Source organism: Moschus berezovskii, chromosome 12 (genome assembly GCF_049115385.1).
Source record: "Moschus berezovskii isolate FMDL1 chromosome 12, NW_MosBer_1.0, whole genome shotgun sequence".
In the NCBI taxonomy this organism is placed as follows: Eukaryota; Metazoa; Chordata; class Mammalia; order Artiodactyla; family Moschidae; genus Moschus; species Moschus berezovskii.
Genome location: NC_142471.1, coordinates 51,299,947 through 51,322,048, shown reverse-complemented (window position 1 = coordinate 51,322,048; position 22,102 = coordinate 51,299,947). Strand labels below are relative to the sequence as shown.

The window sequence follows — 22,102 nt, the reverse complement described above, 5'->3', positions numbered from 1 at the left end:
GAAATAATTCTTAATTTCAATAAGGACACTGATCTTTTAAGTATAATGTAATTCAGAGACAGTCTAATGAATAAATCACAACTCAATTTGTAGAAACAACTGTCTAAAAATGGTTTATCATATCATGCAACACAGTATTACAGAATTTTCAGGGGTTTATTGTTATTTTATTATAGCTAGAAATTGCCAAAATTTTCACCTACGTTAAAGAGTGGTGCCAAATAACACACAATAATATATATTTGAAAAATTAAATAAAGAAACTGAAGATTAGCAAACTATTCCTTTTATATTTTTTTAAAGTTATACACTGAAACATTCTGTGATACAGGAAGCATGAGAGTACAAAGCAAGAATGTCTTGCATTTACATAATAATTAAAGCATTTTTTCAGTTTTAGTTCCATTCCCTTGTAAAATATTTTGGAAAATAAATGTTATCTCAAAAATAATTTGTTCTTTTCTTCATCATTGCTAATATAATTTGATCATATATTCTTCAATGATGCTTTGAAATGAACTCTGAAATCATTTTTTTCTAAATTCTCATTCATGTGGAAAAGAAAGAAATTGCAGTCTACTCAATAGACATAGTATCAAAAGAAAATACATGCACAATTTGAGCACTCTATTTAAGAGAGGAAACTAACTTTTAAAGTTGATTTTGGATAAAAAAATGTTATGGATTTTTACAGAAAACTAACATATTAAAATTTTTAAAAATTTGTACTTTTGTTAGAATTCTATAGTTGCAAATCCTAAATCCTTCAGTATTGAAAGGAAATTTAACAACATACTCATTACCTCAAGCTTTCTGGTTCTTCCTTAGTTACATTACATTCAATCAACTCAAACCAAATTTAGTATCTTCTCAGCTCTCACCCTCTAGCCCTTCCTCTGGCTACCATACTTATTCCTCCTCTGTCTTCTCTTTGCATGGTAAGGGCATTAGCTCATGTGGATTGACTGAGCTAAAAATCTCAATAGGGTCTTCAACTGTCTTATCTCATCCCTTTCCTTTCTACTCCCAGTCCATCAGCAAGCCCAATGAGTTCTACTCTGAAATATTTCTCACTTCAGTGACTATCCATCAAGCTGACATTGCCCAATTTCAGGCTCTCCTGTTTCATTTTTAAATTCAACAATAGCTTAAAAATGAATGATAGCTCCCACTTCCTAGAAGATGAAATTTAAGACAAGTTTATGAAATATTCCCAGTCTAATCCCAGTTTAACATTCCATTTTCTGGCTCTATATTTACTCTGCTTATATTTCTCCAAAACCAACCACGTTACTTACTTTTTTTTCCCTTCTGAACAATTTATGTTCTTTCATGATTCCAGTCCTTTGCACCCATAGCTTCTTATCACTTAAAATGTCTCATGTCTGCTAGGCCATATTCATTCCTGAACTAAACTATTTCACATGTGTTTGTGGGCATGTACATACACACACATAGTGAATATATGCAATATTGAATAAGGTACTAAAACAGCTTAAAAGACTGCTTTTCTGAAGGCTATCCCCTAGGGAGTGCTGCATGTTTTCAGTAGTATATTTTACATATTTTTAGTATACTTTTTACCTTGGCATATTCTAATATTTAATTATGTCTTCATTACACATAAAATTTGTTGCCATTTATGTATTTTATTCTGGAATAATGTCCAGTAAATGGTCAAATAATATTTGGCTGAAATAGTAGAATATCAGAGATTAATATTTAGAAGTGATTGATATGCTTGGGTCTACCACTTAATGGCTATATGAACCTGGGGAAACAACTCTCTAGGGCTTAGTTCCTCATTATAAATGAATAAAATAGGACATGATGAATAGGGTGGCTGTGAATATTCACTGAGGTATAAAATGCAGTGCCTGGTATGAACAATCAAGTTTAGTTATGGTTCTTACTATATTCTTGCCATCTTTGCTATGAATACTCTGGAGCTTTCCAGCTTATCTCTTCTGTTTCTTATTACCTCTTGTACACTGAAAAACATGTAGGTTTCTATCTTTTGTACTTGGCTATATATTCATTGGGAGCAAGGCTATTTTCTAATTCATCTTTGTATTTCGTAATCCCCACTGGCCAATACCACTACTTTAAAAATTTAAAGTATATTTTTGCTCAATCCCTTTGAACATAATTTTTAAAGGGGTTTTTGTTCTCATCAGATGACTTAACACAGTATTTCCTTCATTTGTGAATTAATTTGGACCACTTGTTCCACAAAAATATTTGTTTCTTTTTGTTTAAACATCATGATTTATATTTTTACAATATTAAGGCAGAATTAATGTTAAAAGTTACATAACAGCACTTTTCATTAACGCAAAAAGTTTAGTATATGAATAATGTATAAGAAGTCTACTTGTCCTTCAATTACTAACTCTAATATAAAGTCAGGGGATAGCCAAGCATTTGAAAATTAAATCTGAATGTTTAACTCTATTCATTCTATTTGACAATGTTTTATTGTCTATCTAATAAGAAATTAACAAGCACAAGCAAAAAGTTTTACTACGAAAAGAAAAACCTTTATTGTCACTTTACAGGAAAAAAAGTATGTCAAGAGAAAATAGAATTCAATTTATAAACCTTTTACCTTGGAAAATAAATTGAGAACTTTCAAAAATATATTGAATTTAAAGTGCTGTGATAAAACTAATGGACACCAAAAGAAAAGCTTTTGAATTGTTAAAATGACACTAAAGTAAAGAAGAATGTAATTACATATTGCAATGGTGCTATTTGCACATGGAACAGCAATAAAACCTGTCTCCTTGAATATATATGTTGAAATATTTTAACATGAAAAACACATTCAACAAAAGTTGGTCTCTGAAATGTTCTTCATTTTATGTTCTTGGTAGTGTTTTAGAACTCTTTCTCTCTACACACACACATATATATACACAGGTACATATCTGTATATTTTTCTATTTTATAAAATGATGAATTTTATGTCCATATCTCCCATCTGAAAACTTTGCTAAGAAAAAAAACAGCTGTAAAACCAAACTAAAATTCCTATAAAATAGTCTTTGTTGAACGAAATTCTAAAGTGAATTAGCCCAAAAAAATATGTTATAAAACACAGTGGCCAACATCAAAATTTCTTCTAGAGATTATACAGCAAAAGGTTAGTATTTCCAAAGCTTGTTTTTGTAACAGCTTTATTCTTTGAGAAACATGGATAAGATAGTGTAAATTTATCAACCTAACTTTACAAAATTATTAAAGTATCTTTATTTTCACTTCTATTTTCCTTTATAAAAATTCCTAAGTCATTTCTGTCTAATTATTCTTATTCTGTGTTATTTGTAAATGTAAAAAGTAATAAATGGCCAATAATTATTTATAATGTGCCTAATATATAAAATATTTCATTACTTCTTGCTTATTAGAGAAATACCAGAAATGCACATTAATAAAAGAATATTAAAAATTCTACAATGCCATCCATTTATTGCTATTATTAATATATTTATATATGTCCTTTTGGGCTTCCCTGGTGTCTCAGAAGGTAAAGAATCCACCTGCAATGTGGGAGACCTGGGTTCAATCCCTGAGTTGGGAAGAATCCCTCGGAGCAGGGCATGGAAACCCACTCCAGTGTTCTTGCCTGGAGAATTCCCAGGGACAGAGAAGTCTAGTGGGCTTCTAGACACAAGACAAGAAGTCTAGTCTTGTGTTCATATGGTCACAAAGAGTCAGTCATGACTAAGCACAGCACATATGTCCTATTATATTTACAATGTATATACAAAGTATATATATATATTTATACACACACATACACATATATACAGAATGTATATACAAACATATATACATGCATGTAGAATGTATATACACTGCATATAGAACATATATATACAACGTATATAAGGTGCGTGTGTGTGTGTTTGTGTGTGTGTATATATATGCACATATATACAAAATATATATACACACACATATATACACTTTCTGTAACCAAGGGCATGCCATCTTTGTGACTTTATATCCTAGTATTCTTAGTCATTAATCAGACATTCAGAATTTTCTTTATTTCAAACAAAAGAGAGTATATCCAGATAAGCATAACATTAAGAGTAGGATAAAAGTTATGATAATAAAGTAAAATTATTAACAAACAGAAAAAAAATCTATAAATTGTTTTAAAACCACCTCAGACAGCATCAAAGTTAAAGTTTGAAAGACATTGAAAGTGAAAGTGTTATTCCCTCAGTCATGTTCAACTCTTTGTGAGCCCATGGACAGTAGCCCACAAGGCTCCTCTGTTCATGGAATTCTCCAGGCAACAATACTGGAGTGCATACCCACTCCCTTCTCCAGAGGATCTTCCCTCTGGAATCGAACTCAGATCTCCTGCACTGCAGGCAGATTCTTTACTGACGGAGCCACCAACAAAAACTAGATGGGATTTATTCTTAATAAAATTGCTAGCTTTTGTTTATATGGTCATATGTTTGCTTTGGCAAAAAAATAGCACTGGCCAACCTGTCTTTAACCTAATTGCCTTTGGCTAGTTGCTCTAATCTAAATAGTTCTTTAGCCAATGAAGAATTGGCACTGACAATGATTGAAGTCATTAAATGTAGATTGACTGTCAGCACTGAAAAAGAGTAATAAATAGAAGATTATACTCAAGAAAGATCTAGGAAAACATGAAAAATAATCTGAAGGTTGTAACCAGTGTCCTTTGGGCTAAGCACTTTATGAATAGAGTATTATTTAATTTTCTTAACTGTGGTAGGCAGAAAGAAATAAATTCATTCTGTAAATGGCATTCCAAACTGTGGAGGACCCAGTTGTTGCTGTTTGGTCAGTAAGTCCTGTTCAACTCTTTGTGACTGCACAAACTCTTGCCCTCCAGGCTCCTCTGTCCATGGGATTCCCAGGAAAGAAAAATGGAGTGAGTTGCCATTTCCTTCTCCAAGGAATGTCCCTCACCCAGGGATCGAACCCGTGTCTCCTGCATTGACAGATGGATTCTTTACCACTGAGCCATCAGGAAAGTCAGAGGACCTGCTAAATGACTTCAAATCAAAGTTGATGAGCAAAACCTTTCATCTTTGACTCTATGTCTCATGTAGGATTTGCCATCAAACTTGTACCTAGAGAAGTATGTGGTGAAGATTATTCCTAGATTATTCAGAGACAGATAGCCCCTGTACTAAACCAATAAATTTCATTAAAAATTGCACTTAACAGTTTTCATTTTTTCCCCTTCTCTGAAGATACTACCAAGGTTCAGTAGGAATTAAATTAAGACAAGTAGCTTCATCTCTACATCTCTCTTTCAGAACAAAACAGAACACAAACACTGGCAGGAAATGGAGTTGTTTTTGCCCTTGTCCTGGGCTTGCTGCTCCATTAAATGACATGTTGAAAGAGAATTCAATATTTTAATTGCATTTGGTGTTAATCAGACCCTTATAAATGTAGGTGAAATTACACATTTTCATTGTGTTCTTTTCCTTTTCTCATTAGTTATCCCTAATTTCCATGATTATTAACAAAACACTGATATGCTCAGGAGGTGCCAGAAAAGATTATGTGTCATGCTGTGATTCATTAAAGCCAGAGAAATGACTGCTTCATTTTACAACTTTTTAACAGATAGTTCATTTTATAATATTGAAAGATAAATTTTTGCTGTTCAGACTTTTCTATTAATACTTTTTCTTTGAAAAAATAGTATTTTTTGACCACATCTATCTCTAAGGGGAGAATTTAAGGGATTTATTTAAGACTCTGAAATTGCTAGTCTTTTTGAGTTTGGGATTTTTTTTTTAAGGTGACTTTAGTACCCTCTTACAGAAAAAGCCTATTTTAAAAATTTTACAGATTTCTTGATTATGCTTCTATTTTTTCTATGAGAACTTCAAGACTCTTTTCTATTTCTCAAACATATGTTAATTGCTGAAGATAAGCTCACCCAATTTTGTGGTTTGCAATCATACGGTGTGATAAGGACAAGAACACAAAACAAAAAATCAATATGACCTTTTTAAAAAAATACTCTTTTTTAAAGAATAATCTAGAATTTATTGAAGTTACTATATTATAACAAAGTCAGATCACTCAATAATTTAAATAAAAATACATGATCCCCATCTTACAAAGAGATCATTCTAACTTGAAGGTGAATCTCAGTGACTAAACAGCAGTAGCAACAGCAATCAATAAGTATCTACTTGGAAACTATGTACCTAATACCATATTATACCAAAGATAAGGTTGCTGACCTCACAGAATATATGAGTCATTAGTAATCAATCAATAGCCTAGTGATTGCCATAAAATATTGAGGAATACTGGAAAACTAACAAATTTCTATACACATTGTTTATCCTGCCTTCAGAGAGACTTGGAGAACTAGATGAGATTAGTTGGGAAAAGGGATCTCATTTTGTCCAGAAAATCTTCAGAATCCAACATAATTCTGGGCTAATCAGAAACTAAAGAAACTGTATAAGTAGGTTTGGAAGTCAAGCAGTCTTATTTTAAATTAGCATGTTTTAGTCAAAAGTATGGAATTCATGATTAGCAGTCAGTTAGGAATTCCTGTAATGTCCTCTGATGCCAAATGACCACTAACATCCTATTTACTACTATGATGATTCCCTAATAGAGGTAGAAGGCATATAGACTATTGACAGCTATAAAATAAATTGTAATCCAATGCCTATGATCTCTAAAAGTAAATCTTTTTTTCTTAAATATAAGAACTCACTGAATCAAATGAATGCTAATGAGGTAAGATACCTCTTACAAGGGTTCCCCTTGTGGCTCAGCTTGTAAAGAATCCACCTGCAATGCAGGAGACCCCAGTTCGATTCCTGGGTTTTGAAGATCCCCTGGAGAAGGAAATGGCAATCCACTCCAGTATTCTTGCCTGGAAAATTCTATGGAGAATGGAGAATGGTGGGCTATAGTCCAAAGAGTCACAAAGAGTCGGACATGACTGAGTGACTTCACTTTCACTTTCACCTAAATTTACACAGTATCTTAGGTTCAATTAGAAAAAAAAACCAAACACTTCAACCAGAAACAAACAAAATTTCTCTATGGGCTTCCCTTGTGGGTCAGCTGGTAAAGAATCTGCCTGCAATGCGGGAGACCTGGCTTTGACCCCTGGGGTGGGAAGATCCCCTGGAGAAGGGAAAGGCTAACCACTCCAGTATTCTGGCCTGGAGAATCCCATGGCCTGCATAGTCCATGGGGTCACAAAGAGTCAGACATGACTAAGTGATTTTCACTCACTCACTCAAGATACCTCTAATTACATAGGAAATTTATAGAAGGATTGATTATTTAAAGAGAAGAATAATTTTTCCAGTAGCGCCACTGAAGAATGATATCTTCATGAACCTGGGCCATCTTCTCCAATGAATACTGGGGACCTATTACTGGTCACAACCAATCAATTTCTATTTTGGTTTGAAAGGATGCTACAAACCGCTGAAATTCCTCCTTGCATAGGGAGCAACTCCTATTATGTTATTAATAGATTCCTTTGTCCTGGTGTCCTGTGGGTTTATTTCAACAGGATCTCTGCTGCCAACAACTATTACTCATCCTCCATGTGACAAAAGATTCAAATTATAGCTCAGATTCACATTGGCTAACATTTCAGTAATCATATCAATTTCTTTTTCACCAACAGATTTCTTAATTTTATCAATATAGTTAGCTTCTTTGTGACTAAACACTTTGTGGGCTCGATTTTGCAAAACAATCTTTGTCCTTCTTCAGTACCAGCTGTGCCCCAAACCTTTAAGCCATTAGCTCTAACAGTTTGGCATGCTGCTCTTCCAACTCCTCCACTAGCCCCATGAACCAGAATACTTTCTCTAGCTTGCACATGGGCACTGAGGAGCAGAACTCAAAAGCAGCAAAATATGGGATACCAATGACAGCTCCTTGTTTAAAACTCATTTTTCTGGCAGTTTGTAAACAGTGTAATCTGCTGCCAGAACATAATCTGCAGAGTCCCCAGAGATCATACTGGTAGTGAACGTTCTGTCACCTTTCTTGAAAGCAGATGTAGTCTCTCCAAAAGCTTCTATTATTCTAGCCACATCTAAGCCAGGATTATAGGGTAGAAGTGGTTTTCTACTCTAAGTACCAGAATGAATATATGTGTCCACTGGGTTTATACCACATACTTGAACTTAGAATAGAACCTGGTGGTCTTTCAGAATTGGTATGGCAATATCTGAATAGAATTTCAGCACTTCTGGTCTACTAAACTAAAAAACTCTAGTATCTCTCATCATCTTCTGTCTAGTCTCCATGGTGACCTAGATACTGGTTTTAGAGCAGGAAATAAAAATTTGCTCTCTCAATTTCCATGGGAAAAAAAGGGGTAAAAGATCTTCTTTTTAGAAACTCTTCTCTGTATAAGCTGATACTGGCACTACCTGAAGGCTGAAATTTCTCCTAGCTAGGCTGTAGACTTTGTTTCTCAGACTTCACACATACCTCACACCTGTATATATAGAGATAGTTTTTATTTTTTTCTTTTCTCTTAAATTTGCTATGGCTTCCTGAAGGGGAAATATCAAGCCACTGACAATTACTGACAAATAAAATATACACAAAAATATTTTATAATGCAGTGTTAAGTTAATGTGTGCTCAGTTGCATTCAACTCTTTGTGACTCCATGGACTGTAGTCCACCAGGCTCTCTGTTCATGGGATTCTCCAGGCAAGAATACTGGAGTAGGTTGTCATACTCTTCTCCAAGTATTGAACTTGTATCTAGTGGCAAGCAGGTTCTTTACCACTAGTGAGATGTGATGCTTACAAATCCTCATAAATCCAGGTTGCTTTCTTCATTATGTTTTTGATAAAACTATAGATTTCAATATCAAACCTTTATGGCTTTTCTTTCTTATTCATTTACATGGAATTTAATAATCTTGGAATTTATGAAATTCATATTCATAATATTTGATTAAACTTTAATCAATATCAATTTAAATGAAAAGTTCCCTAGTTCCCTTAGTCATTTCTGCTATCATAGAAGGAGCAGAAGTATTTCTATTCTGTTCATTTCCTACCTATAGATGTGATTTTTTTATTTTTCTATTTTATACTTTTGGTCTCAGTCCCATCCAACCCTCTAATTTTACCACAAAAAATCCCTCCCTCAAAAGTGGTTGTCTCAGTGTCACCTGGCCTTGCCCCATTCAGAGTTAGATACTGAACCCTGCAGTGAGTGTGTTCTGGGCTCACCTCTGGGGTTTTCTAGGCTTGGAGAGCATACTGTTTTTCCAGTGATGTTTGTTCTCTGTTAAGCACCTAGATCCTTCTTTCACCTGGTTCATCAAAGACTTCAGTCTGTTTCCTCTCATTTATTCTTCCTACCCAGCTTGGATTCCTGATCAGTACCCTATATCATAACACAGCAATGAAAGAGTCAATTCCTAAGCAGGTTGATAAGAAGTCCAGTGTCCCTGAGGAGGAGATAGTGGTCTGGGACTCTGGAATTGGAAATAGGGGTCTGGAATTCTCAAGGAGGAGGAAAGGACAAATATCTTTTTTTTTTCATACATTCCTTAGTCTTAGTTACATAAAATAATTTTTCTTTAAGCCCAGAACTGATGATTACACAACAAACAACTCAGTTTAAACAACTCTGTACTAAGGATTATATAAAAATGTATCCTGCTTGAGGACAGTTTCTCTTTCCTGAAAACTTTCTGTCTAATCCTATTGTCTTAAAATGTCAATTATGGGAGCGGGTTTAGTAAGATCTTGACAAACTTGAGACATTCTTTTGATTTATTGTAATAACTAAAGTATATAACTCTCTTGCTAACACTAGCGAGAAGGGCATTCTCTGTCCCCCTACTGATGTCTATATCAGAAGTTTTCTCTGTCCCTTTTCTTACTTTAATAAAACTCTGCTACACAAAAGCTCTTGAGTGATCAAGCCTGGTCCCTGGTCCTAGAGCTAATTCTTCTTCAGAGATCACGAATCCGACATTGTTCACAGTAAGTTATCATCTTGGGGGCTCATCCAGGATCTTGAGGACAGGTAAGAACACTCAGAGCTCTAGCCTCTCTGCTTTCTCAGTATGCACGTTTTCTGCTTTACTTTACTAACTCTATGGTGTGCTTGTGTGAATGAATGAACATGCCCTGTGCAAGAAAGTGATGAGTTCTGCTCTGTGGTTTCCCAGTGCCTCAAAATGACTGAAAGCAGCCCCCAAAAGGGAAACCTTATTGGAGTTTTAACTGACCTGTCAATGCCAAGAGACACCCAATGTCCCTGCGAGGGGAGTAGCCAGAGATGGGTGAAGCATGTGGACTGAACTTTCCTTTCTCAGCCACCTTTTCTTGGTCTCTTTGACCATTTCATAATTGTGTGGGGAATTAGAACTACTAACTTAATCTGTCGGATCATAGATTTTCAAAGGACTTGTGATCCATGCTGTTATTGTGTACTTTAACTTATACCCCATGTATGGAAGCGTTTAGCCTTGTTAGACTGGGCAAGACTTCCTAAAAAGTTACTAGGAACACATATGGAGTGAGGTGGAACTCTAGCTCCAGCAGCATGTTTGGAAACTAGGTGGAACTCTAACTCTAGGAACGTGTCTCAGGCTAGAGGTCACTCTCTTGGCTGCCTGCCTCAGGGGCCAGCGACCTGAAAGTGAGTCTTTGTCATGGCTGTGTCTTCTATCTATGTGGATAGAAGCACTGCCAGTGACCAGGAGTTTTCTGAGGACAGTTCAGTTCAGTTCAGTCGCTCAGTAGTGACCAACTCTTTGTGACCCCATGAATCACAGCACGCCAGGCCTCCCTGTCCATCACCAACTCCTGGAGTTCATTCAAACTCATGTCCATCGAGTCGGTGATGCCATCCAGCCATCTCATTCTCGGTCGTCCCCTTCTCCTCCTGCCCCCAATCCTTCCCAGCATCAGAGTCTTTTCCAGTGAGGCAACTCTTCGCATGAGGTGGCCAAAGTATTGGAGTTTCAGCTTTAGCATCAGTCCTTCCAATGAACACCCAGGATCGATCTCCTTTAGAATAGACTGGTTGGATCTCCTTGCAGTCCAAGGGACTCTCAAGAATCTTCTCCAGCACCACAGTTCAAAAGTATCAATTCTTCGGCGATCAGCTTTCTTCACAGTCCAACTTTCACATCCATACATGACCACGGGAAAAACCATAGCCTTGACTACATGGACCTTGGTTGGCAAAGGAATATCTCTGCTTTTTAATATGCTATCTAGGTTGGTCATAACTTTCCTTCCAAGGAGTAAGCGTCTTTTAATTTCATGGCTGCAATCAGCATCTGCAGTGATTTTGGAGCCCCCCAAAATAAAGTCTGACACTGTTTCCACTGTTTCCCCATCTATTTCCCATGAAGTGATGGGACCAGATGCCATGATCTTTGTTTTCTGAGTGTTGAGCTTCAAGCCAACCTTTTCACTCTCCTCTTTCATTTTCATCAAGAGGCTTTTGAGTTCCTCTTCACTTTCTGCCATAAGGGTGGTGTCATCTGCATATCTGAGGTTATTGATATTTCTCCCAGCAATCTTGATTCCAGCTTGTGCTTCTTCCATCCCAGCGTTCCTCATGATGTACTCTGCATATAAGTTAAATAAGCAGGGTGACAATATACAACCTTGACGTACTCCTTTTCCTATTTAAGGACATAGATAGGGAATTGCAGGATCTGGTCACATTGGAAATGCAATGGGTTTCTTACTTCAGTAGCACTAGCTCTTAGTGGACCATAGGAGGCTCTCTGATGGTTTTTGTCTCAAGTCCTTCATTATTTCTTTCCGTGTAATCTGTGGAAATGAACTGGAAGGATTGGTCCTAGTAGCCTGAGGACAAAAATCACTTTTTTCTCGCTGGCCAACCCTCCACCACCTCTTTTGCTATGCTGCTGTGGTGACACTTAGAAGGGACATCTTGGATGTTTTTCATCCCTTTATGACTCACCATTTCTACTGCAGTCAGGACTGTACTCAGGAATGTGCACGGGCACATGTAAGATGGATGCTTCCCCTAGTAGTCATAGCTTGGGAAACTACTCTGGCAAATCAAACAAAGATCTTGGTGGTAAGGAACTAGAAATCAGTCTGGGATGCCATCAGGTCTACCCTGGTGCATCTCCACCCCGTCTTGGTGGTAGAACCGGGAGGGATGAGTAAGGCTCCTGCATCGGTAAGGGACAGACCAAGTCCGAACAGGGAAGGAAAGCTTCAGTGGAATATCTGTCTACACCCCCATCTAGAGCAGGGAGGGACACCTCCAGTGGAAAAAAAGCCATGGCTATGGATGCCACCTTTTTCTCTCTTACAGATGGGAGCTAGTAGTTCCAAAACTACTCCTTTAAAATGTATTTTAAAAAACAGCTGGGACAAGTTTGATCCCCAGAGTTTAAAAACGCATCCCTGATCTTCTGTGATACTGAATGATCACAATATCCTTTGGAAGATGGGGAATGCTGGCCAGTTGAAGTCTCTCAATTATGATACTGTTTTACAACTAGACTGGTTCCACAGAAAACAAGAGAAATGGGTAGAAGTGACAAATGTGTTACTCTTTTTCTCTCTGCGAGACAAATGCCAGACTATGCCAGACTTGTGTCCTAAGGGTGCAAATTTGGGTGTGAAATCTTCAGTTGCCTCCTGTGTGAAATCTTACTTTGCCCCTGTATCAGGGGCTCCCAAGTGAACAGGCTGAGAATCAGGGCACCCTTCCAGAAGGGGTTGTCTCAGTCTTGGTAAAAATTCAAACAGTACCAATTGTGGTCGATACTATCGAGAGGATCCAAAAAGTACATAGAAGCCCTTATGGGACTAACTTTACTTTACAGTCTTACTTGGAGAGATATAATGTATGTCTTGGGACAGACACTGATTCCTGACTCAAAAACTTGAGTTTTAGGTGAGGCTACTACTTTTGGAGGTGAATGGCTTGAGTGTGAGACAAGGGAAAAGAGGGAACACGAAATAGCCCTCCTTCCTACTGGGAACCAAACAGATCCCATAACAGAGCCACTTTGCTGGATGTTTTCTTGTAGGACTCAAGTGAGCACATGCTAAGACTTTATGCTAAACTGGCTGACATAGAACAGAGAGAGAAGGAAACTCCTGATAAACTCCTAGTGTAGACTACAGAAGGCTCTCCACAAGTTTACTGACATTTATCTCAAAATTACAGAGGGAGAAATGATCTTAAAAGATAGATTTCTCACTTAGTCAGCTCCAGATATCTGTTGTAAGTTACAAAAACAGGCGTATGGACCAAATTAGACTTTAGATAATCTGTTGCAACTGGCTCAGATGGTATATCATGGTAGAAGATATGAGGAGGAAAATAGTAGGAAAAAAGAACCAGGCAAAAGACTGAAGCCCCAACAATGGCTTTCAGACCTGCTCTGAAACAGCCTGAGAAAAATGCCCAGAGGAACCCAGGTGAAAAGGGATGGACTTGTTATTACTATGGAAAGGAGGGGGATCTCAAGCGGGATTGCCCTCAGGCATCTAAGCTGCCCCAAGCTCCAGGTCCAGTCTGCAAAGGATCTTACTGGAGAAGAGACTGTCCTCCGAGGTGTAGGCCCCAGGGGTCAGACTGTCAAGACAATCAGGACTGAAAGTGCCCAGGGGTCCTCACACAAGCTCCTGTCCTGATTACACCTGAGGAATCCCAGGTATTAATAACTGCGGAGGGCTAATCAGTCAAATTCTTTTGGACACTGGAGCAAATTTCTCCCTGCTTGCTAAAGCCCCTGGTCTGCTTTCCTCCCAATCCACTACCATAATGGGACTGTCTGGATGAGCCAAAGATTATTATGTCATCATCATTTAAGCTACAACTGGGACTTTATGCTGTTTTCTCATGAGTTTCTAATCATGTCAGAGTCTCCCTCACCCCTTCTGGGGAGGGATATACTGAACAAGGTCCAGGCCTCTATTTTCACAAACATGGAACCCACTTTTTAATGGAACAAACTGTAAATCATAGAATGTGGACTGATGGAAAAACTTTGGGTCAAGTACAAAGTGCTGTTTCTATATTTATCAAGCTCAATGACCCTCACCTATTTTCACATCAAATGATATCCACTAAAGCCGGAGGTTAATGAATGGTTATCTTATTGTACTGACTTCTCATGATGTAAGTGAGATATTAAACTTTATAAAGTTCACAGCAACAATGCTCCACATTTAAAGCTGCTGTACCTCAAGGGGTGTCAAAAGCTCTAGGAATAAAATATCACTTACACTGTTCCTGGAGATCCCAATCTTCAGAAAAAGTTGAAAAGGCTAATGGCATTATTAAAAGACACCCGTGTAAGCTAACTCAGGAAACACAAGACAGTTGGTTTACATTCTACCCATAGCTTTACTAAGGGCTCAAACTGCCCCTAAGAAGAAGGGACTGTCTTTCTGACAGACTGTTTTTGGGCACAGATATTGTCATAGATCCTGAAGCCTTAAAATTAAGTATGTGACTCTGCTTTCAGCTTTTCAATAGACATTACCAGGAGACTAACTCCTGACCCAGCCTTTGAGTTAAACAAGCTGGTGTTTGAGCCAGGAACTGAGATGGGCCTGAAAATCTATGTGGGTTTGCTTCTGCTGACTTCAGAAGTCCCGAGTCTGCCATTTGACCCTCAAGACAATGCCTTCCTGTCCTGGGCTTATTCCTATGCTTCATTCCACAATTGGTTTAAATGCTTGGTCTGAGGAGCACTCCCCTCTTCATCAATTGAAGACTTCCCCACTTTAAGGAAAGGACTTTCTTCAACTCTGTGATGACATCCAACAATCCTATGATGGACTGATATAACTATGGACATAATGTGACTTTTGATTTTAACTTGGTTTAATGACTATTTTGCCTTACATCTGTAACTGTTTAATGGGGTTTGTTCTAACTGCCTGAAAGCTTTAAGTTGCAAATTGTTGTCCAAGATCCCACGAGTGCCACAACCTCCTCCAAATATTACTTGGATCAGAGACCCTCAATATGAGGGTTAGGAGAATATGTTGCCTCAACAATTTAGGAATCACACCTCTCAACAACAGGAAGTAGTTATGGAGCAAAATCGACGGCCCTTTCCCTTGGCAACACAATTCACCTAAAAGAAAAGGAGGAAATGAGAGAGTCAATTCCTAGGCAGGTTGATAAGAAGTCTGGTATCCCCAAGCAGGAGATAGGGATCTGGGGCTCTCGAAGCAGAGATAGGGGTCTGGAATTCTCAAGGAGGAGGAAAGGAAAAACATCTTTTTTCTCTCTACATTCCTTAGTCTTAGTCACATAAAACATTTTTTCTTTAAACCTGAAACTGATGATTACACAACAAACAACTCAGTTTAAATTCTGTACTAGGGATTATTTCTTTGCATTGATCACCGAGGAAGGCTTTCTTATCTCTTCTTGCTATTCTTTGGAATTCTGCATTCAGATGCTTATAACTTTCCTTTTCTCCTTTGCTTTTTGCTTCTCTTCTTTTCACAGCTATTTGTAAGGACTCCTCAGACAGCCATTTTGCTTTATTGCATTTCTTTTCCATTGGAATGGTCTTGGTCCCTATCTCCTGTACAATGTCACGAACCTCCATCCAGAGTTCATCAGGCACTCTATCTATCAGATCTAGCCCCTTATATCTATTTCTCCCTTCCACTGTATAATCATAAGGGATTTTATTTAGGTCATATCTGAATGGTCTATTGGTTTTCCCTACTTTCTTCAATTTAAGTCTGAATTTGGCAGAATTCCTGAATTCCTCAGAAATCAATGCAAAGAAATAGAGGAAAATAACAGAAGAGGAAAAATAAGAGATATCTTCAAGAAAATTAGAGATACCAAGGGAACATTTCATGCAAAGATGGCCTCTATAAAGAACAGAAATGGTATGGACCTAACAGAAGCAGAAGATATTAAGAAGAGGTGGCAAGAATACACACAAGGACTGTACAAAAAAGATCTTCACAACCAAGATAATCACGATGGTGTGATCACTCACCTAGAGCCAGACATCTTGGAATGTGAAGTCAAGTGGGCCTTAGAAACCATCACTAGTAACAAAGCTAGTGGAAGTGATGGAATTCCAGTTGAGCAATTTTAAATCCTGAAAGATGATGCTGTGAAAGTGCTGCACTCAATATGCCAGCAAATTTGGAAAACTCAGCAGTGGCCACAGGACTGGAAAAGGTCAATCTTCATTCCAATCCCAAAGAAAGGCAATGCCAAAGAATGCTCAAACGACCACACAATTGCACTCATCTCACACGCTAGTAAAGTCATGCTCAAAATTCTCCAAGCCAGGCTTCAGCAATATGTGAACCATGAACTTCCAGATTATCAAGCAGGTTTTAGAAAAGGCAGAGGCACCAGAGGTCAAATTGCCAACATCTGCTGGATCATGGAGAAAGTAAGAGAGTTCCAGAAAAACATCTATTTCTGCTTCATTGACTATGCCAAAGCCTTTGACTGTGTGGATCACAATAAACTGTGGAACATTCTGAAAGAGATGGGAATCCCAGACCACCTGACCTGCCTCTTGAGAAACCTGTATTCAGGTCAGGAAGCAACAGTTAGAACTGTCCATGGAACAACAGAGTGGTAGCAAATAGGAAAAGGTGTACGTCAAGGTTGTATATTGTCACCTTGCTTATTTAGCTTATATGCAGAGTACATCATGAGGAACGTTGGGCTGGAAGAAGCACAAGCTAGAATCAAGATTGCCAGGAGAAATATCAATAACCTCAGATATGCAGATGACACCACCCTTATGGCAGAAAGTGAAGAGGAACTTAAAAGCCTCTTGCTGAAAGTGAAAGAGGAGAGTGAAAAGGTTGGCTTTTAGCTCAACACTCAGAAAACAAAGATCATGGCATCTGGTCCCATCACTTCATGGGAAATAGATGGGGAAACAGTGGAAACAGTGTCAGACTTTATTTTTTGGGCTCCAAAATCACTGTGGATGCTGATTGCAGCCATGAAATTAAAAGACGCTTACTCCTTGGAAGGAAAGTTATGACCAACCTAGACAGTATATTAAAAAGCAGAGACATCACTTTGCCAACAAAGGTCCATCTAGTCAAGGCTATGGTTTTTCCAGTGGTCATGTATGGATGTGAGAGTTGGATTGTGAAGAATGCTGATCGCCGAAGAATCGATGTTTTTGAACTGTGGCGTTGGAGAAGACTCCTGAGAATCCTTTAGACTGCAAGGAGATCCAACCAGTCCATTCTAAAGAGATCAATCCTGGGTGTTCTTTGGAAGGACTGATAGTAAAGCTGAAACTCCAATACTTTGGCCACCTTATGTGACGAGTTCACTCGTTGTAAAAGACTCTGATGCTGGGAGGGATTGGAGGCGGAAGGAGAAGGGGATGACAGAGAATGAGATGTCTGGATGGCATCACCGACGACTGACATGTGTTTGAGTGAACTCCAGGAGTTGGTGATGGACATGGAGGCCTGGCGTGCTTTGATTCATTGGGTCGCAAAGAGTCAGACACGACTGAGCGACTGAACTGAACGGAATTAGGGATTATATAACAACAATGTATCCTGATTGAGGACAGTTTCTCCTTCCTGAAAGTGAAGTCGCTCAGTTGTGTCAGACTCTTTGCAACACCATGGGCTGTAGCCTACCAGACTCCTCGATCCATGGAATTTTCCCGGCGACAGTACTAGAATGGATTGCCATTTCCTTCTCCAGGGTACCTTACCAACCCAGGGGATAGAACCCCATTCTCCCACATTGCAGGCAGTTGCTTAATCTTCTGAACTAGCAGGGAAGCTGGTGAAAACCCTCTGACGAATCCTGTTATCTTAAAATATAAATTATGGGATTGGGTCTAGTAAGATCTTTACAACCTTGAGACATTCTTTTGATTTATTGTAATAACTAATTAAAGTATATAACTCTCTTGCTAACACTAGCAAGGGGTCCATTCTCCATCCCCTTCTGTGTCTATATCAGAAGTTTTCTCTGTCCCATTTCTTATTTTAATAAAACTCTGCTACACAAAAGCTCTTGAGTAATCAAGCCTGGTCTCTGGCCCTGAAGCTAAACCTTCTTCAGAGACCATGAATCCAACATAGTTCACCATAAATTATCATCAGCAAGGCTTTTGCCTGTGCTCATGTGTCTTGCAAGGGCTTAGCAGTTTGTTTCTGGCCTGTACATATGATTACACAATTTTAAGGTCCAAATTTTATCTCTCTGTCTTACAATTTTGAAACCAAGAACCAGATAATCTCATGTTATTTTTCACCCCAACTTGCACTGTCTTCACCAACCCCATCTTTGAGACCCAACCTACCATGTTTGATTACTGGCATTCCTCAAAGCCACCAATAACATGGTGTCCCATCTTCCCAAAATAAGCTTTCCTGCTAAAAATCATGGCAAACCACTCCAGTACTACTGCCTAGAAAATCCCATGGATGGAGGAGCCTGGTAGGCTGCAGTCCGTGGGGTCGCTAAGAGTCAGACACGACTGAGCGACTTCACTTTCACTTTTCACTTTCACACATTGGAGAAGGAAATGGCAACCCATTCCAGTGTTCTTGCCTGGAGAATCCCGGGGACGGGGAGCCTGGTGGGCTTCCGTCTATGGGTCACACAGAGTCAGACACAACTGAAGTGACTTAGCAGCAGCAGCTAAAAATCATAAGAAAACTACATGGCTTTGTTTCACTAAGAACTAAAGTTAGGTAATTCCTTATTATTAACTACACAGAGAAAACTATGAGCACCTCCACTTTGGCCAGAATTATTTTGTATGTTACAAGAAAAATAGCTTGAATTACCAGAAAGATGAGTAACTTTCTCCTTTTTTGCTTTTATGAATTTAGAGCTTTTTAAACATTTAAGACTTTATTTTTCAAATTATATCTCTAGATAGAATCAGCAGTGAGATCAAGAAATAGAGCATTATCAGCCCGGCACCCCTCTACCTCCTAATCTCCTGCCAAGAATAATAACTATTCAGATTAGTTTTTCTTATTTTTGGAGATTATATAAATGGACTTAAATAAATTGTGTGGGGTTTTTTTGGTATGAATTCATTTGCTAACATGTATTAACATATGTACTGTTGCTGGACATTGAAATCGTTTGCAGATTTTTAATATTGCAAATAATTAACATATCTATAAATAGTGGATTTTTTGTACATATCTCTTATGAACATCTGTATGCAGTTTTACTGGGCAAAACCTTAGGAGTTGAAATAATGAATAGGGGATATATTTATGTTCAAATTAGGGAAGTGAAGTGAAGTAAAAGTCACTCAGTCTTGTCTGACTCTTTGCAACCCCATGGAGAGTAGCCTGCCAGGCTCCTCTAACCATGGAATTCTCCAGGCAAGAGTACTGGAGTGGGTGGCCATTTACCTCTCCAGGTGGTCGTACCAACCCAGAGATCGAACTTGTGTCTTCTGTGGCTCCTGCATTGCAGGTGAGCCACCAGTGTAGATGATGTCAAACCATTTCCCAAAATACTGTATTAACTTATACAATATTAACTCAGCAATATTTGAGAATTCTAGATGTTTTGAAATTTGGTTTTGTCTTTTTTATTTTAGCTATCCTGATTAGCTGCTTTTGAACTGTGGTGCTGGAGAAGACTCTTGAGAGTCCCTTGGACTGCAAAGAGATCCAACCAGTCCATTCTAAAGGAGATCAGTCCTGGGTGTTCATTGGAAGGACTGATGCTAAAGCTGAAACTCCAATAGTTTGGCCACCTCATGCGACGAGTTGACTCACTGGAAAAGACTCTGATGCTGGGAGGGATTGGGGGTTGGAGGAGATGGGGACAACAGAGAATGAGATGGCTGGATGGCATCACCAACTCGATGGACATGAGTTTGAGTTAACTTTGGGAGTTGGTGATGGACAGGGAGGCCTGGCATGCTGTGATTCATGGGGTCGCAAAGAGTTGGACATGACTGAGCGACTGAACTGAACTGAACTGATCCTGATGAGCATATGGTGATTTCATATTGTTTATTCTATAATTCCCTAGTAGTTAATAAAATCGGATGTCTCCTTATACAATTTTTGTCGATTTTTGTGTCTTTATGCAGTGTCTATTCCAGTCTGATTCCTATCTTTTTTATCTTGAGCTCTTTGTTTTGCTTCCACTCATCCATTTGATATTGACTTGCAGCATATCTTAGGGACTATTGGCTTCAGGAGATAATAAAGTCTTTCAAATTATTTTGAATCTCATTGATTGGATTCCTGGGATGTTAAGAGCCCATGACTGCCATGGGGCAAGGCCAGGGGGACAGAATACTGGGAACGAATAAAGTGAGGCACCATAAAAAAGAGACATAAACTTAAACAAATTAATGTACTAACCACATAAATTTTCAGGGTCAATTTGATGAGAATACCTAGAGTTATATTATTCCTATTTATTAGAATATATTCTTGTTAAGCCAAACATTTTTTTATCTATTTTTGAAAAAAAAAAATTTTTTGAAAAGTCTCTCTAATTCTCAGATATATAGTGACTTATATAATAACCAGTGTAAACTATATTCTCTTTATGTACATAGTCTTGCTCCAAGCCTGCTGATTTTCATTAATGTAAATTCATCAGAATTATTAGGGAGACTCATCCATTCTTTGTGACTTATTTGAAAATAAATTTTCTTCATAATACGTTTTATGGAGATCTAGTACTTTACCCTTCTTATTGGCAGTTCAGTTCAGTTCAGTTCAGTTCAGTGGCTCAGTCGTGTCCGACTCTCTGCGACCCCATGAATCACAGCACGCCAGGCCTCCCTGTCCATCACCAACTCCCGGAGTTCACTCAAACTCAAGTCCACAGAGTCGGTGATGCCATCCAGCCATCTCATCCTCGGTCGTCCCCTTCTCCTCCCGCCCCCAACCCTTCCCAGTATCAGAGTCTTTTCCAGTGAGTCAACTCGTCTCATGAGGTGGCCAAAGTATTACAGTCTCAGCTTTAGCATCAGTCCTTCCAGTGAACACCCAGGATCGATCTCCCTTAGAATGGACTGGTTGGATCTCCTTGCGGTACAAGGGACTCTCAAGGTAATTCAAAATTTAAGTGTATTTAGAGAAGTATGAATAAAAACACTTTTTAAAGCTCATTTTTATCATTTTTGCTAAGATTTGTGTTACAGGTCAGCTGTATCAGGTCAGTACAATACAAAATCAAATGGACGTTTAAAAAATTTCAGGACAATATGACAAAAGTAACACTTATTTGTCTGAATTATCATTGGAATTTTATTTGCAATGTAGTCCTCACTTTCAGGAGAATTCTGATTGTCAGTGTTCCTACCAGGTGGTGGAAGATATGGTCCTTGAAACATAACGTAGGAATGTGTATATAACCATCACTGCTCAACAACATATAAAATTTCCTACGAAAAAATGCAAGTTTGATTTAAAAGATAATATTCTGCACCCATATCTTGAATTTTTAGACATTTAATCATCTGAAACACATTTCTAATCTCACTAAAGTGTGATCAGACTTTGAAATAGATTAGGCCACCAACTAACTTAGGAAAGGCAAAATGGCCTGGCAATTCACCAAATACACTATTTTTCTTCATATACATGCCTTTTACAACACATAAAAAGACCTCAAACTTTTTATTTTAAGGAAATTTCCAGTTATGAGAGCCATTTTACTCTGCTTTTAAAGACTCAAACTCTTCTCATTCTTAAAACATTTATAACCTGAAAAAAATGGTCCCATTCCTATTTTAAGGAATAAAAAGTCAATTCTTAATTAAGCTAAATTTAAATCAACAAGTGTAAATTGAGTTATTATTATGTGAATAAGATGATTTTAGATCTCTCTTCTGGACAATAAAAAGACTGATTTTTTTTTTGAAGAGAAGGGAAAGAGGAAAGGAGTAAAATTTATATATAATTTTTAATACAGAATTATTTTATCTGGACAATCCATTTGTGGCTACAAAGATCAATGTGACCTTTTTCATTTATATTACTAGCAGCAAAACTATAATTTTGTACTTATTCAGACCAAAGAGCACAAATGTTATACATCAGAAACTGGTCATAGTATTTCATTCATATCTCTCAATT

At 37.9% G+C, this 22,102-nt stretch overlaps 1 protein-coding gene and 1 pseudogene across 16 annotated transcripts in view; both read right to left on the bottom strand.

Moving 5' to 3' along the window:
* Positions 1-22,102, bottom strand: part of PCDH15 (protocadherin related 15) — an 870,688-nt gene that overhangs the window by 74,438 nt on the left and 774,148 nt on the right. The window lies entirely within an intron of this gene.
* On the bottom strand, positions 7,326-8,312 carry LOC129555594 (zeta-crystallin pseudogene; annotated as a pseudogene).